A 16,665-nucleotide genomic window follows, 5' to 3' on the forward strand; every position below is an offset into this window, starting at 1 on the left:
AGCGCCTGCTTGAGCTGCTGTTAAATTAAACTGGAAGATTGCCGTTGGAGTTTAGATACTTCCATCTTTATCATTTTAGACCAGGTTAGTATTGGTTTCAAAACCAATCAGTTTGGTTTGGAATCAGTTCAAAACACTTCACTGCCCCAGCAATTGTGTATTACCTGCTAACGCCTCTTCCCTTAGAGATGCGGGTAACAGGAGCTTTTGTCTTTGGTGTCACCGAGGGGATGGGGCCTCCTGCACAGGCCTCGAGCAGTGGGGAGATTCCTTACCTGCCCATTACTGGCATAATATTTCAGAATAAATTTAAAAGACTCAGCAGCTGAGTGGAAATGATTTTTAGCTGCCTAAATTCTACCACATAAATCCTTTATAAGGGCCTAAGAGGAAAGATCTTTGTTCTTTGCCTCAGTGAAGGTGTTTCTTCAATAAAAGATRGTTACAGTTACTGTGGTCTCAGATGTGCGTGCGTAGGATCCTCAGTGTGGGCTTGCTGAGCATCCCTGTGAGTGAATGCACCCCTGTGAAATGTGTATTTGCTAGAGCYGAACCACCTAGATTGCAAAAGTACAAAAAGTGTTAGGGAAAACTACTGAAAGGCAGGGGTATCTGTTAACAAAAGTGATTGAAATTGCATTTTTGGATTATTGAGTAATTAGGAGAAATGGATATTCAATCTTTGAGATAGCTTTCTATTTCAAGTACACTTGGATCAATAAAAGTTGCARAAAATTGCAACTATTGTACTTAGAGAAGTGAATATTTTCATCTAATCCTTTTTAGAAACAAAAAATGCAAAACTCAATTTCTATTACCTTTCTTAAGGCTATGAAAAAAAAATCTTTAAAATGAGATGTGGTAGCATTCCAGCAAATTCTATCTGAATAAATTATCAGCCTTGAAAACTTTTATGATATTTTGAAAGTGRGAAAAGAAAGACTAATTTAAAGATTTACTCAATGTAAAGCCACTAGATTTAACTGTGTTACTGAGATATGCCATGCAAAAGCTCTGCTTGTCTCTATTCTACAATCATCATGTTAATAAAAAGGAGAGGCCCACTTAGGGCAACACTGTGGGAGCTGTGGTTATTTGCACTTCACAATTGCCTTATAAATGGTATTTGAGTGCTCACATATTTTTGCTAATAACTCTAATGACATATGACCRGTTTCCCAACTCTCCAGCAGGCACCCAAGTCTGTCGGGAGACAGGGAGAGCCAAAAGTCTGCAATATCTTTGGAGAACTTTCCTTGATCTTACTTTTAATTAAGAGCATAAGCAAGGGGCAGGTTAGTTCTGCTTTGGGCCAATCTCCATGTAGGAACAAGGAGCTGAAGAAGATCCAAGGAAAGCAAAGGAAAACCTGTATTACCTGCTGTATCACATGGTTCCCCCAAATAATTTTCCTAGAAGTTACAGCTCTTCAAGAAAAGAAGTTATGGGAGGAAGGGAGTTTGGAATCCTAGAACTRTAAATATTAGAACAGGTGAGAAGAGGAATTTCTATTCATTTTAATACAACTACTGTGCAGATAGAGCATGCAGGTCTGTATTCAAAGCAAAAGTAGTGAAATGGTCTAAAATATCAGTTTATAAATTTCAACACCAGTTTCGTAGTTCAAAAGTAAACAGAATGGAAATTGAAGTAACTTGAAAAGAATGTTGTCAATCTGGCATGGAAATAAGTGCAAGTAACTGTCTCTTATGCTGATTTCAATTTTCAGTATCTACAGAAGCGTTTAAAAAAYCACGTTCTATAAAGAGAGATAAGATGATAATTTATAATAAAGAAAACTGAATGAAGAAAATCTGATTTTTGTGATGTGCAATTTGAGCGTTAAGGAATCTTCCCCTTGAAGGACTCTTTTTATAAAGTGTTGACTTTGCCATGTTTTCTTGAAGCACGAGGCAACATATGTCCCTGCCTTTCATAGCCCTGTATATTTAGTGCAATCATCCTCCCACCTACTGCCTAACTGCATGTCAGAGCTACTGTGCTGTATGTGAGTCTAACATGTCTTATGTGAGTGTGTTAGTGCAGGCACAGGGTCAGAATGTGTTGGTTTTTTTTGTCTAGCTAAACAGCTCATATGTGCAGCCCTCCCAAAGGCTTTGTGGTTCTTTTCCATGTGAATACGCTGTCTATAAATTGCCCTTTTTTTCTTGCACTTTTCCAATTAGCATGGAGTASAGCAGAGTAGATCATATTGGCGTGTTTCGGAAGATGGTTTATTGTCAATATTCATTAATTCACACTGACTGAGAATCCATCCCACGTCTTTCTGTAAGACTTGAGAGAGTGAATGAAAACATGAAAGTTTTTTTTAAAGTATTTTTTTTCCCTTTAAAAGCCTCAGTCTCCATCTATGGGCACTGAGTGTCCTGGCTTGTCACACAGGCTTGTGTGGCATCAGGGACTTTGGGGTTGAGATCCTGTTTCAAGCACGTGTTTTGTTAGGTTGTTTTCCAAGGATGCAATATGTTTTCTGCACATCATTTTCATCATTAGTAAAATTGTGTATTTATCTAATTCTAAAATCTAGCTTTGTGGTCGATTAATGAGTATATGTGAATTATAGAGGTACAGAAATGTTGAAATGGACTGCCCACAAATGTACTTGTAAGTCTAAGATTATAGAACAGGCAGACATTGGYACAGCAATCTTATAAATTAAGATTCCAGTTTCAAAGTATTTAATAATTTAAGATATCTTGGTTCCACTTTTCTCTGCAATACTTGCTGTAGGAAGCACAAGGAAAATTGCTTTCATAAGAATCAAATTAATTACTTAAAAGAGCCTGTTTATTTAGTAGAGCCTCTAATTATTCATTCTGGTTTGTATGGTCTGTTACTCCAGAGGGTGAAATCCAGAAATCAGCACTCGATATTTATGCAGGCTTGATTGGACCACAGCAATTCCCAGCAGCTCCAGCAGGACTTTTACCTAAACCAGTTTCTGAATAAGCACTTCAGAATCTGGACCCTGGTGGAAATAYGTAATCTGAATTTAAAAAGAATTGCTCAGAGTATACCGTGAACTCCAGTATTCAGTGGCTGAAGAAGAGAACTCGCAGCATCCTAGGTTTTAAATTATTAATCCCCATGAATTTGTTATCCTCTGCTTTCCTTCAAAACTTTTCACTCTTTAAATATTGGGAAAGAGGTTTTCTTTGCCGGCACAAGCTCGCTGTCGCTTGCACTTGCAGTATTTTCCCTGCAGCAAAGGCAGCCGAGCCTGGTTACCCTCCTTCCATCCTCGTCCCCTCGGAGTGCCGGGCTGCCCAGGTGACCCCAGGGCAGCTTGTGATTTCCTGCGGTAGATGAAGCAACCACCTGGGAATAAAGTTTCATTCCCCTGAATTAAACACGGAGCCAGGGCTCTTAGGCTCACCTCTGATGAAGAGGGTAATTTGACGGYATCCAGGCTTTAATTTACCTGAATGCTCAAAAGGATGATAAATATTAYTGGGCAATGCGATTATGTTTCTGTATTGGTCTGTCACCTGGAATATTTCATGGAATATTTCATATTTAAAAGGTGATATGGGCTTTAAGTAAGGTGAAGTAAGCAGAGCAATGCTTAATAGATATATAAGCACACTTTCYCACTGCTCTGTGACCTTTTCTATGTTTTCAGGCAGCACTGATCTGAATTTGTGCAGAAGAATATTGGTTTTGTGAGCTTACAGCTTTCCTCCCAGTAATCACTTCTTTTCATAATCACAAAAGTTAAGATGAGATTAATTTGGAATTGCCTGGCTTTTTGACTTTCTTGAACAGCATTCAGTATGGGCAGTAGATATGTGATTTGGTGAGGCAACAAATCTCTCTTTATGAACAGTGGTACTTGGCTTTCTTGGGCCACCAAAGGATCCTTGCCCTCTGCCTGCTGCCCCCTTGAAGCAATTTTTTTTTCCTTTATTTTTTTTATGCCAATGGGTCCGGGCAGCTGCAGCCTCTCCAAACTTGAGGAAGAAAAATACTGTTCAGACAAGCAGAATTTGCAGTTATACGATGCTCTGAGTTTCAGGTTGTTCCTCTCTGAAAGCTTCTRTATATCACAGCATGGTATCAAGAGGTTATACTCTGAATATATTTAAGTTAAAAAAAAGTAAGCTAAAAAAAAAAAAAAGCACAACTTCAGAATGATGAAAAATGTTTTTCTTGGATCAAATTTTCTATAAGAAAAGCTAATGCATGCAGTAAATTCTCTCACCTTTCAATGTATATCCTTTGTTCAGATTCTGTGTTACTTTGAATGCTACATTTGGCATCGCTGCTGTTACTTTATTGGAATGGGAGCCAAAATACAATGCAATACTGGATCTTAAGAGTATCCAGCATGGAGAAGCAGAAACGTGAACTATTTCTGCTTATTGTATAGAGGTCATGATATAGTCCTGTTTCTGTGAATGTAGCTCAGCATAAGTTTCTAACGTGAAAACTAGATTTTACAAATTCTYAATTCAAAGTCTTAAAAACCTGTGTTCCAAATGCTTCCTATTTTTGTCCAGGTAGGTAAGTCCTTCAAACTTGTATACAAAGGAACTAGTGGAAGAAAAAGTGAGAAATGGCCAAAATACAGCTGAAAATTCCAAACTTTTAAGTGAATATGCAGTATTATTCAGGGAACCATATGGCACTTGCACCTTTACTGTGTGGATCAGTCTAGCACTCAGCTTGAGTAACAGGGAAGGGGAAGGGGCTTGATCATTTGAAGACAGCGAGAGCTCTGCYTCTGACTTTGAGCAGAAAAAACAGGACTTTGCTCCCTGCCTGATATTTTCAATCAAGTAGCTATATTTTGAAAGCTGCCATGGTGTGGCAGCTTCGATAATTAATGTGTATATATATTTAGACAAAAAATATGTGAGAGAAGAAAGAGGAGGAAACTAGCATAGTCTCTAAGAGCGCGATGGAGAAGGCTTTTATTGCCAGTGATTATACTTTATTTTTTGGTGCTTTTAGTAGCTCTTTYGATCACCTTAGTCTTAAGATACTCAGAATTATCTGTGAATTTGAATTTTCTCCTTCCAATAGTTAGCAATATTTACTGATATATTAGTCTGTATATATTTGTCTTTGGGCAGCCCACGGAATCCACTGTAACTACCCCAAGCAGCTGTTCATCCAATTCTCCTGTGCATGAGCTTGTCCTGTCCTAAAACGTGATCATGTATCGGCTCAAAAATTTGCAAGTGGATAAGGCAAATGTAGAATCAAAACCATGAAGTTGTACTGAGGGAAAACTTGGTCCAGTTTTGGAAAAGGAGAACAAATTCTTACAACTATCRTTTCCTGTTCTGTTTAATAAATAGACTGGGAATATTTTCACATTCTTCCCCATCCCACCAAATCACAGTAGAGGGTTAGTCAGTAAATAATTGTTTAATAATAATTATAATTGTTTAATTTGTCATTAATCAGTTGTTCTCTGTGCTCAATATTGATTTGTTAACTTTTGCACCGAAAGGCTCAGGGTTTGCTGTGTTATTGTCTGGTTAAAAACTATTTAATCACTTGATGCTAAATGCATAATTTGCTTTTATTCAGTTTTGACTATTGTATTCTACCACAAAAAAGAGTGAATCTTGCTGCCCATTAGTCATTAGGGTAAAATGGGAGCTGTCCCAGCTCAGCTTGGTGAGGGGTATTTCAACTTAGCATGATTCCCTGTTTTACAGAAATCTTCCTTAAAACTTTAACTTTCTCAAACTAAACCTTTTCAATCAGGAGAAAGGCATGGGATTTTTRAATAGAATATGCAGGAATTTAGACCAGGTATTACATAACCTGTTAAATGTGACTTGATGCTTTTTCCCCATTAATTTGACTTTGCATCTTGTACCAAGCCAAACCTATATTCATCTTTTCTATTCATCTGAATCTATAGCAAGGGGAAACAGTGCTTGCTGGGCAACTTTTTAGGCTCATGGTAATCTCACTGTGACAGATTTACTTTAATTAGTCAATAAACTGTTTGGTACGGGCTCAAGTTAATGTTAAGAGAATTAAAAGAATATGCAAATCTGTTGTGTGCCCCCTGATGAAAATGGGCAGGGAGTTGGATATCTCTAGCCAAGAGGCTTGAAATATTGAAGACTATTTCTTAGGCTAGATGCCTTCCATGTAGAAAAGGAATTTATCTGAGGGGGAAAAAAGTGTGTGCATTTATATGGTACGTATATATCATATATGTATATATAGATATGTCATCATTATATATATGATATTTATATATGATTRCTATTAATTTGTGTGTCTATATGCATATCTTAATAGCAATCTTGAAGACAATCTGGAAACAACAGATGGCTGCCTGGCCAAAGATCAAATGAAAAAGCAGCCAGATGAAGAAAGATGCTTCCCTGAGGTCTGAGTTTGATTTTTGCCTAGTATCTATCGAAATATTTGATCCAGGGTCTATTGAAGTTGGTGGGAAAGTCTCCCACTGACTGCAGTGCTGTTGATGCTAATAAGGGTCTTGACAAACTTGTGATAAGATGTTCTGGTGTTTTGGTTTTTTGTTTGCTTTTTGGGTTATTGTGAGGGGTAATATGAAAGGTTTCTTGAGTTTGTCTATGCCAAGTGAAACTAGAATTAGCCTGCTTAAGGGTCTGTATTTCATACCATCTATGCTGAGGTGGTTGCTGCTGCCTGCAGCTCCAGGAGGATTCAGCTGTGTAGTGTTTGCCGGAGGGGAGGATTTCCAAGCAGGTCTCCTGGGGTATTAATTTTGGCTTTTAACTTGGTAGCCCCAAGCACATGGTGATATTTGTTATTATCAGTGTGGTTATAATCCAGTCCATAAACCAAACACATGAACCTGCTCTTCCTGGTCACTGGGAAGCTCTCGCTTGGGTGAATGGTCGCCCAAGTTGAGCTAGAACCTCCTGAGCACCAGTGGAGCTGCATTCAGACTAGTCCCCAGGTGAAGTTAGGGCTTGTTTCCCTTGAATAATGACTTATGAACTTAGTGTGTTTTGCTTTGGACTCGTTTTGATCTGGCAACATTGGTACAAGGGCTGCTTTGGGCTTTCATTAAAAACGAGAAAAGAGCAGTGTCTGTCCCCCAGGTTGTTACTGGAAAAAAAGTGCTCGATTTTCTAGAAGGAGCTTGCTGGAGAAAGCGGTGCACTAACTCTTTTGCTCGCCTTTTCTCAGGTCAAGGTTGAGAGAAGAGCGCGCACCGGAGTTGGGAAAGCTCCGTGTCAGCATGAGGGAAAGCGCACCCGTGTTACGCTGCCTCCCCAATCACAACTAATAAGTTCAAAACCACATCAGCTAAGGTGATTGTACCCTTGACTTGAAACGTAAAGGTTAATGTGGAAACAATCACATAACACTGTCGAAGCTCCTCCTGTCAAATCACATATCGCTAATGAGTTTTGGACTGYGTGTTAGGCTATTTAAATTGCCCGAGTTCTGCTGCATTCACCTGGGACAAACAGGTATTGGGATAAAAATACCAGTGTTATGGTAACTTGCATGCTTTAGGTGAAGGAAACRTATAGAATTTTTCTTTTATTGCAAAGCAATTACTGGCAAATCAAAATGGAAAACTCAAACAGAAGTAGTARTATTTAAACTAGTATAAGCAAAATAATTATTCATCACTGCAGACTAGTCTTTTGCAAAGCTTTAAATAAAATATGCAGAGAGATTAGATGTCCCTGACAAGGAAGTTCTGAATTTTGCCCTATATACCCCTCTGCAATGTTTTCTTTGAAGAGTGCTCAGATTTATAGCATAGGGYATCTTTTACTATACTTGGAAACTGTTTTTTACTTTAAAAACAAACTGAGCCCATATTTTTCATTAAATTTGTTAAAAGAAGAAAACCTTCACTGTGACAATTTGTTGTCACAGTTAGAATTTGTTGTTTAAARCATGCTGTTTAATGCTTGTTAAGGTAAAGGGCTGCTTAAAAAACCCAATGTCTAGGCTAAGAAATTGTAAATGACCTTTTCATGAAGCATTTATGGAAATAAACATCTGTCCTCATAATCTATTTTAAGAAAGAATGCAATATCAGACTATTTCTTCTCTGGATACATTTAGTGAAAATGCTTTTTACTCTAAAACTGATTAAACATTTTTTTGGTTAGGAAAGGGCTGGACAAAATGACAGCAAAACTTTATTGGAAAGTACTAGTGACYGGCGCATTTTTTTGTGTTAAAATTCCTGCTAAAGAATTTTGTATCAGGTGAGTTACCAAATGTGTGAAAAGAAGTGCAAAATGATTGGGGGTTAGGAAGAAAACTAGAAAATAGAGATATAAAGACATACTATATTAGGCCCCGAGGCAGTGCACCTTATTTATATAACAGAGAATGTCTACAGAATAAGCAACCATCACAACAGAGGTATGACTAATAGATAGGTGTGAATCAGTGCATTTGTATTCTTCTCACATTCCCCTCTTCCTCAAAGCAGGGAAAATAAAAGAAACCCCCTCCTGAGTTCTTTTAGTCATTCATCCTTTTCAGACTTGATGCTCACAGTTATGATAGTTAAATTTTAGCTTTGGGCAGCCCAGGGTACTAATCTTACATGACTCTTTCCAAACTAAATCATGCACTCATGAATCATTAACTCTGCCTTTTTTTTCCTGGAGAAAACACTACTAAAGGTTTCTTTCTATACATCTTCCCCACCCCGAACTCTGGAACTTTTGTCTTGTTTCTGCCTAAATCTAAACCTTTTAAATACAGCATAGGTTTCCCTTTTGTGGGCTATGGATTATTTCTAGTTCCCACTGTTCCTACTTGAATTTAGTCAGATGGAAGGACATTTTCTTAACATCAGGTGCGCGGCAACCCTTGGGTGCCAATAAATCAATATCTAATTGCAGCGTTGTGAAAATCAATTGACTAACTTGTCTTTAAGGTTTGCATAAACAAGCATCTACAAGAAGTGGAAAGCACTATCTCTTTGGCAAGATTAGGCACCCCTAGGAAAATTGGTTTACAGAAGCTCAAGGTGGCTGTGGAATCGGTATTCCAGCCAGTGGCATGTCCTGCCACTAAACCGGGCATTTTATCGCTCATTATGAAAGTGAGATTGGATCTTCCACCTCTTTTGCAAATGTTTGCAGATTTCTTGAAGATACAAGTATGAAATTAAGCTTTCCACCGTAAAAGAAGAAAAAAATCTCCCTTTATTTTTGTATTTCCAGTGCTAAACGCTGTATTATCACAGCCAGTTTGTGCATCTGTGGCTGTAACTGTTGTTTTCTGTGCAAGTGGGGTCTGAGGAGGACTCCAGCGATTCCTAGCCCTTGTCCAGGCTCTTGTACAAGAGCAAATAAACCTTGGTGGCAGATGCTAATAGAGCTGGGTCTTGACCCTGCAGACACTAGTGTGTGTGTCAGGCTCCCCCAGAGGCCCTGTTTGTGTCTCTGTTAGATCTTTGCTAAAGCCATGCATGGGAGTATGGATTTTGGCAGAGCAAATAATGTCAGGATACAAATGACGTTCTATTAATTGTTTTGCCTTTTCAGTGTAATACAAAAGAATGATAATCTGCTTTCACCTGTGGCCGGAGTAAATGGTGAGTATAGAAGGCTTTTGTGCAGGCTCCATTTTTGATTTTTAACCTAACCTGTTTCTAATTATGCTCATTTTGCCTCTAATTAATGGCAATGTGGTTTTCTCATGTTTCATGTTTATAGTTGGGCAATGCCAGAAATGAATGACACATTTGATTAACCTGAAAGTAGGTGGGAGCAAATTTGCCAAGATTCTTATTTCTGTTGACAGGTCTGCCTCTTGTGATATTAATAATGCTTCAAGGATGTTGATATAAATCAAGACGTAGCCAGAAGCGAGCCATAGACATGATAGGGAACTATTGGCTCCACTTCCTTAGTATCCATGGACCTGACAGCAACACTGCAGGTTTCAGCTAAGTACCATCTTCTTTAGCCTGCAAACTCATGGAACAATCATGTTCTGCACCTGACTCCATGTAACCATTCAAGTCAGGTGCCCTTAGGGCTAAATCAGTGAACTTGATTTAAAATTCGATGCAAAATCCTGTGGTGCTTAAAAAAGTCTTTTCATTGACTTCAGTGGGCTCAGTCTCAGCACAAAACTGGCACTTACTTCTCGGGATACTTTTATGCCTTTGGAGGTCTCAGCACTCCGAAATCAAAACACCAGCTTGATCCTCCAATCCGTACATAAGGAAACACATACGGGCATTCAGCAAGTAAGAGTTTAACAGGGAATCTGGTACGGTTTTCATGCAACTTAATTATAGGTCTCATGCTGCACCTTCAAGCAAGGATAAATTTTAGGTCCTCTGAGTGCTGCAGAGCCTGTCTTGTCTGTTGTTCCTGGTTAAAAGTGTGTCCAAGAGATTGGTTTTAAAAAAAAGGGAGGGACATTAGGTACAAGCTGCATGGTGGACAGGAATGAAAGCAGGCCAAGGTGAGTGTGTGCATCACTGTCCTGGCTACTGATGAGGAGCCTTTCGGAAGTGAAAGACACTTCCTTTGTGCTCTCCTAGCATTCTGTTCCAAAAATAGGTATTTTAACATCTGCAGCTATTGCCTTTGCTTTTCTGATAGTCCATGGCAGAGACTGCAAGCATCAGGGGACAGCACTCTGTCAGGAGCGTCTCTGCCCTCGCTTTTCCTCCTTGAAAGATGCTGCATGCGCCGAGGTCAAAGATTTCAAGGGAGGGCTTGTGGACAAGGGAGCTGGTATCTTCCACAGCAGCACATGAGAAACTGGCATTGTCTTGTTTCTTTGTGCATGAGAATTGGAGATTCAGTAGAAGTTATTTTATTCTGTTCTTTCTTTCTTTCTTTCTTTTAAAGGAAAAATTCTTCTGCGTGCCAGGTTAGCTGAACTAGGAATTCAGACCCACAGCATAATGGGTGAGACTCTTGAAACCCTTGTGGCCACACTCCTCATCGCCCTCTCAGCTTTGTGTTCCTGTTTGCTTTCTCTGTGAACTCTTTCAAATTGTTCAAGTTCTGGAGTGAATAGAATGCAAACAGGAACAATCAGCATGGGTTCTCCAGCATGCAGAGGCCTCTGATGTTTTCCTGTGGCATGTGTGTTGCTGTGTGGGGGTCCTTTCCTGGGGACAGCTGGGTGACAACTTCAGTTAGAAAATGAAAACATGTACAAGGCAAGAGGCCATATCTCTAACAATATAACAGGATGGAGACTGGGAAAGAAAATCCCCAAACCAGCCCTCTGTTTCCGAGGAGTAGGAACCTTGTGTAGGCCTAGGAGATCCATCTCGCCATTCCCCATGAAGCCAAGAGAGCTGCTCTTCCTGCTCTCACTTTCTGGACATGACTTCTGCTCTGCACAGGTAGCCCTGCACAGAGCACTGAAACCCGGCTGCAGGAACGTTGCCCTTGAACTGATGGTGTTTACCTGGAGGCAAGGCTCTCCTGCGTTCTTGGGTTTCAGCTCAGTTTCTTGCAATTTTGGTTCACCTGCAGCATGTCCCTGCGTTCCCAGGAAAAAGACTATGTCCATATGAAAAGGGTTTAGACTATTGGAAGTTTTTTTGATCTTTATTTTCCTCCATTCCCCTAACAACTCTTTCTTCCTGCCATGTGGAGGGGAAAAAAAAAAAAGAGGAATTTGATTCATTATTGCTTAGATTATTTTTTTAACAGGTGCATTCTTTTTCATACAGAATATCTTTAGATATTCCCCTATTGTCTTTTTCTTTAAGTGTAAATAATTTCCATAACAATATCAGCTGATGTATTCTCTTCATTCATGTAACCTTGCCATTTCCAGAAACATTGATCCCAGAAAGGCCTGGCAGGCCCCAGGGTTCTCATTTTTCTTGTAATCTCCTTTCATTGCTATCTAATGCAGCGTTAATGAACAGACATGTTGACCTAGAAATAGTTTTGCCAAAACAGAAAGGCAAGACCCTTACAAAACAAAAAACAATCAAACAAAAAACCCCAAACACATGGTGCCCATAGCTGGTGGTGGAGGAAGAGCCCATTTCTTTTCAAGTACTGTGGTATTTTTCAGTGTATACATCGACTGTCCTTATAGAGTTATATATTTGTTTCTTTTATCTCCTGACCATTTAACGGAGGCCTTGAAAGCATCTTCTTTTCCAAAAAACACACCTCATTTTTGATTTCTGGGCTTGCCCTCTTCTTCTTTCTCTCTCTCTACTTCTGATTTACTACTTATTCTGTGATTGTCTGATTTACCTTTCCTTTCTTCCAATATTAAGCAATGTCCTTTTCCTCTTACATGAGGACTTACATATCTTTTTCTTTTACCAGTCCAAAGGTCTTTGGTTTCTACCATTGTGCTTCCTGTTGACTGAAGCTCCTGTAGAATTTTGGATAGTCAATATTAGTCCTTAAACTGCTCAATGCAAGGACTTAATAATAGTGTATTAACTTTCTCTTCACCCAAGAGAACCAGAATGTCCTATTCTTATTAAAAATACAGTGCTGAAATTTCATGTAATTTACTTTTGGTACAGGCTCTCATTAAGAGAAATGGAAAGCTGATTTTATAGTCTGAATCAGTACCTTGATAATATAATAGCATATGTCTCATTGACAGGGCACAATAAAATATATTTCATTGATACAACACCCCGGTTTCCTTTTTAATAAGCCAAGAGTTCACAGGATTATTATTTCAGACAATTCATTCAGTGATCAAAGTGTTGGCAGAACCTCTTTAAAGACCTTGCCTGCTGGACCCATTCTGCTGCCTTCCTCTGTGGCGCATAAAGCGTTCAGGGCTAATTACCAACGTCGTCTTTGGAAAGCCAGGCTTGGGAGGCTGGAATGGAATCATTCCAATTCCAGCAGTGCTGCTCCGTGCCGGTGATTTTCCTAGAGCCAGCAGGAAGGTTGGGATGGCCCCGTCTCTCCAGGGGGAGAGCACAGCAGGAATCTGGCTGCAATGTGGGGGCCTTGGCTCCCAAAGCAGCGAGCTTGATGTCTTGGGCTTGGGGAGAGCCACTCTGGAGACTGAAGTCCTTGGAATCTCCATGCATGCTATGGGTAATAAGGTATAACATGGTGGAGTGGGAGGTTTACAGAGCTTGACAAACTTATATTTTAGGAAGCTTTTTTTCCCTGATCTCTTTGGATAATGTAAACTTTGCTCAAGTGGACCTCGCCTGAAGCAAGCCCTATGCAGAGCCATCCCTGCTCAAGGATCCTGCCCTGCGATATCACAGCCTCAGGAAGCAGCTTTGGCACAGCTCAGTAGTCTGTGTCAGCTCCTCATTCCTTGAACATCACTCTCTGAGAATTTTTATTCTACCTTTGAGTTTTTCTTTCTCTCGATCTGTTCTTTTTCATTCTCTTCATTTTCATTCTCTTCCTTGCTGGTTTTTCTTTCTGCTCCTTCATGATCCATCATTTGTAGTGACTCCTAAGCAGAATAGCAATCAAGTGACATTCAGTTTTGTACCAGACTTCTCAAATCACGGTGTTTTAGCTGACCTGAAACTAAAGAGCTTGAGCACTATTTGCAAATCCAGACAGAGATGTGTTTGTTGCAGAGAGCGCAAAATTAAAACACTTCAGGAAGTGCATGTTAAAATTGCAGTATACAGAGGAATTTAGCTATTTAGCCATGGACCTGAAAAAAACCTGCACTTGAATTCAACTGGTGAGGCTGACTAATTCCCCTAGTCATCCCCATGGATACCAGATAGTTTCTAATGTTGCAGAATATGGACCTTATTAAGATACATAGAATAAAACTGTTGAGATTGGAGGCCTATCTTGTGCTGTAAAATCAGGTATGTTTTTTTGTTTGTCCGTATTTTTCTATGTCTCTATATTGTATGTATGATGGCATTTAAATGAGAATTTTGGGTGCTGCAATATCACTGCCTCCAAACCATCCATCCTTCAGCAAATAGTTTAACACATGGGTAAGTCCTTCAGTGCCTTACTTAAAGCTAAGCACATCCTTATGTACGCTGGTATAAATGGATGTGGGCATAGAAAGTGAATTAAGATATATGGGTGTGATCCTGTACCATTGGATCACTGGAAGTTTAATTATTGATTTTGGAAGTCAGATGGGAATATTAATGGCTGAAAGTATGGGGCCTCATTTATTCCTGCAAATTTAGTTTGAATTTACCATTAAAAGTTTTAGGCATATAAAGCTTTTTCTCCATATTTAGAAGAGATTCTGAAAATGTAGCTGTGTCATAATCATATCCGAAAATTTTATGTAAAGTTAGGTACTTCACCTAATGTGTCTAATAGTCCTGAATATATGTACTTATGAATTATGGGCATAATAATTCTGGCCTGTATCACTTATATAGCACTACATATGTGAATTAAAGTCTTGGATTCTGCGAAGCATGTAACTAGACTGGAGTAAGGAATGAGAAATGTTTCCTGCAGATTCTTCTTCTCTAACTGATGCTCTTGGGCTGAAATTGCTTTCACAGTAATGTCCTCAGAAGGAGTTTTCAAACAACCCTTTAGATTACCATATGAAACAACTCGTACAATTCTTAGCTCCTCGCACAAGATGTAAATCTCTGTTGAAAGATTTGGTTAATTTTTAATGATTTTTCTCCTGAACCAGCCTAACTTTTTAAAACTAAAGCTGATATTAGCCCACGAATGAATGACATCAATTGAAATGTGCTTTTTTCTTCAAGGTGATTGATGTAATTTTGTATTAAAGTGACCTTTTTTAGAAATGTTTTGACTGTAATGATTTCCTGTCCTTCTTGCTCAGCAATCAGAACGGCAGAGCTGGAACAAGCCTGTTTCAGGCACTCGATGTTGGTGCTTGAAGGGAGGTGAGCTGTGCAGTCCACGCGTCTCTAGGATGGCCACAGTGCAGGCAGGTAAGCACCAGTGCCCTGTACTGGGCTAGAGTCAACCTGGAGGTGCACAACAGGCAGTAAGAAGTGAGGGTTGAGACTGAAAATACAGTCAAAATTGCTATGCTGGATTCAGCTTGGTTGCATTACATTTCTCAGCAAGAATTTTCAATCTTGAAGTGAATTACACTTCTTGTGCAGATAGGGGCTGATTCATGTTCTGACTGATCTGGGGTTGTTGGAAATCTGGTACTTGGAAAAACCTTATGTTAATAAATTCTATCTATGTATAGTTATAAAAACATACTAGCAACTCTATGAAAGTGACTGGTCCTTTCTTGCATGAAACCATCTCATTATGAGCTTCCCTTATCGAAGTAGTAAGGAGGGTAATGACTTTTTGGAATCTATGAATGAATGTTATATTAAAGATATTTTCATTAAGATAGGAGAAGTGATGGTGAATTTCACTGAGAAGAAATTTATTCTAAAAAATGTAAGTCCAAATTTTCATTCAGATAATCCCAGCTACATGCCCACCTCAAAGGCCCTATGACCAAAACAAAAAACTCTCAACCAGATGAAAACCCAAGCCTAGTGGTCCCAAGCCTAAGGTAGGACAGATTCTGGGGTCTGATGCTCTTGTGATCCTTCTGGTTTCAAAGTGTGTGGGCAGTACTTTTATCTGAACACTGTTAGATATTATATTCATACAAGGGTGCCTTATATTAATTTCAGGGATGTAAACACATGTCCATGTACCCATGTGCTGATGCACACACAACCATAGTGCAAGACAGCAGATGACCTAGCTGACTTGTCTCTGTCCTTTGAGTCTCAAAGCCTGTATGGATTTATCTGAAATCAGTGCTATAGAAGCGGCAGAGCCTGCTGCTTTTAGTCTGCCTCTGAGACCAGGGCAACATCTGGCAGAGTTTTACACACTTATACCTTGCCCCAGTGTAAATCACAGAACCAAATTTGTTTATATAATTGGTTAATCCTGTGGTCAGACCTGCACCAGCTCTGCTTCTGGGAAGGGACCGTAGGGCAGATGAGAATGACTCGCATATGTAAAACCTGGATGCACTCTTCTGAGGTAGGCCCTGATGTTGTGGGCTGCTTTTTTTGCTGTTTTGCTTTTGGAGGTCATTGTGGAAGATTCTCCAAGGCTGGGTCATTCTGCAGTGTTTGTATGGGCTATCAGTCCTAAAGACATTGCAAGGTAGCCTTTGTTTTGGAAGGTTTTGTCTTGGGAGAATGAAGGGTTGATACCTTTCATTTGATGATACTTTGCAACCCCCACAAAGCTTCCTTTTTGCTTCCAAGATAACTAGGACGCTGTCTACTTTGTTAAGGGTTTAGCAATGGATTTAAGCTTCATTCTGGGGTGTCACAAATGCTTTTGGCTCAGAAAGACCTGTTTAATTTTAGCTGTCTGTTTGCCAGGATGTCCTAGACGATTTGTGTGGGGACCAGGGCTCCCCCTGCAAAGCTGCGCCTCCAAATCCAGCCGAGTGCCCTGGCAGCCTGCGAGGCAGGCCCATCACCACGAGCTCCTTTCAGGCCTGGCAGGCATCACTCATGGAGTTTTTGTGGTTGCGCTTCGTGGGGTGCTACGGATTTGYATTTCTTTTCCAAACTATGATGTAGAGAGAGAGCACATGGACTCCCTGGGGATTCAGGTGATGACTCCTGTTTTTTTTGTCTGAAGCTGTTAGAATCACAAAGCCATGGAAAGCAGGGACACGGAAAGCAGGGAAGGAAGGGACACGGAGAGGTCGTCTTTGCCTGAAGCTGGCAGTAGAAGCTGGGGAAGAGTCATTCCCTTTATGCCC

General features: G+C 39.8%; 1 long non-coding RNA gene across 1 annotated transcript; it reads left to right on the forward strand.

Annotated features, from left to right (window-relative positions):
* The first annotated feature begins 9,518 nt into the window (after nucleotides 1-9,518).
* Nucleotides 9,519-14,841, forward strand: LOC112951255. The gene is made up of 3 exons (XR_003250170.1): nucleotides 9,519-9,559; nucleotides 10,833-10,892; nucleotides 14,740-14,841. It is a non-coding gene; the product is annotated as an uncharacterized LOC112951255 (long non-coding RNA).
* The last annotated feature ends 1,824 nt before the right edge of the window (nucleotides 14,842-16,665 follow it).

Source organism: Nothoprocta perdicaria, unplaced genomic scaffold, assembly GCF_003342845.1.
Source record: "Nothoprocta perdicaria isolate Ctin4 unplaced genomic scaffold, notPer1 scaffold_34, whole genome shotgun sequence".
NCBI lineage: Eukaryota > Metazoa > Chordata > Aves > Tinamiformes > Tinamidae > Nothoprocta > Nothoprocta perdicaria.